At 59.4% G+C, this 1,523-nt stretch overlaps 1 protein-coding gene across 7 annotated transcripts in view; it reads right to left on the reverse strand.

The window, feature by feature from the left end:
* MRAS (muscle RAS oncogene homolog) overlaps window positions 1-1,523 on the reverse strand; it is a 52,493-nt gene extending 50,970 nt beyond the window's left edge. For 2 of the 7 annotated variants that reach the window (XM_029940193.1, XM_029940190.1), the window contains exon 1: window positions 1,497-1,523. The gene's annotated coding sequence lies outside the window, so the exon portion shown is untranslated. Of the gene's footprint in view, window positions 1-73; window positions 121-929; window positions 1,106-1,226; window positions 1,437-1,496 lie in introns of those variants that run through there. The other 5 variants (XM_029940187.1, XM_029940188.1, XM_029940189.1 and 2 more) reach the window with 5 other exon arrangements.

Genomic DNA, 1,523 nt, shown 5'->3' on the forward strand with positions numbered 1-1,523 from the left:
AAAAAAAAAAAAAAAAAAGAAAACCATGGCCCAAAACATTTTCAGTCTCAGTCAGCAGGGACATGCAACTTACAGGAAATTAGGAGATTTATGAAATGTTGGCCAGCCTGAGTTTCTGCCCTGGGAAGGGAAGCAGGAGAGTGTTACCAACTGTCTCCGTGAAGTGCTGAGCTCACTGCAAAGCCCCTGAGCCGTGTTGGTTATTAATACCAACAGCTCGCCACCCCACACTTCAACCTGTGCTTGGCAACACAGCAAAAGCCTACCACGGGCTGTACCTGGAGCCCTAAAGCCGGGGACAGCCAGACCCCCGGAAGAGGGGCCTGAACAGCCACGTGGTTTCTAGACAGGCTCCTGGGCAAGTTACTGATACTAGCTAGCCACAGCTCCCCGTCGGCATACGGGGATTACATTAAAACCTCAGTGAGAGTCTTGTCAAATCATGAGAAAGCACACCCTGGTCAAGTGGCTGGTCTGTGAGCCCTGCTGGCCACTACTATTGCAGTGGGGCGTGGGAGTTTTTAAGTCGGATCTCCTTATTACTCTTTTGAGGCTAGATTTCTGAGCCTTGTCAGTCATTCCCTCTGGGCAGTTCCAGGACAGAGTGTGCATCTCAGAGGGGCAAGAACCATATAACCCAAGGAGGTTAGGTACCAGCAGGGGCCCTTGGGAGGAGGAAGGGGAATCCCAGAGCTCTGCCATCCCGAAGAAGCGGGCCTTCCCTTCTATCTCCAGACTCGGCTTTCTCCACGGCCAGCATAGACCTCAGTCCAAGCCACAGGGTTGAACCGGGTGTCCAGTGCCCATGTTCCTGCCAGGCATCACCTCCTCTAGGAGGCCTTCCCTGCCGTCCACACTGTCTGATCCCACAACCTCTGCGCTTCCCCGATCCCGTTATTGACCACACTGCGCGGTCGCTCCCGTTTTACCTTTACCTTCCCCCGCAGAGCAGGAACCGGCGCTGTGCCCCACACAGTGGGCGCCCCAGCCAGGTCCGGTCAATGAATGAGCCGGGCCTCAGTTGTGACCACAGTCCCAAGCCCCGCGGCGCAGCGAAGGGTTGTTTGTGAAGCAGGCTGCTTTTTATTATTGAGATAAATTTGACAACACCCTCGGTAGATCCTCGGTTAACGCCATTTTAAAAGGGGAGAAAGAGCCCCCCCGCCCCCGCCCCCGCCCCCGCTCGTCGCCCGGGTCCCGCCGCCCACATCCCCGCGGGTCCTCACCCAGGCCGACCAGAAACCCTAGGGCGGCTCCGTGAAAGGGGCTCTTTGGGCGGTGGACAGGCCCTCCCCACTGGGGTCTCCATTGTGGCGGATTTCTCGCTCGCACTGCGCTAGGTCGGAGCCTGCGGTGGGGGCAAAAGGCCACTCCCCGCCAGTCCCAGGGCTCCCGCCGCGCACGGAGAGCGCCGCAGGGCCCGGGGAGCGGCCACACCTCCCGCCCGCAACAAAGCACCCGGCCCCTTCCCCTCCCCGGCGGCTGCGACCACTCACCGCGCGCTCCAGCCCCGGCTCGGCTCC

This window comes from Suricata suricatta, chromosome 5 (genome assembly GCF_006229205.1).
Source record: "Suricata suricatta isolate VVHF042 chromosome 5, meerkat_22Aug2017_6uvM2_HiC, whole genome shotgun sequence".
Lineage (NCBI taxonomy): Eukaryota > Metazoa > Chordata > Mammalia > Carnivora > Herpestidae > Suricata > Suricata suricatta.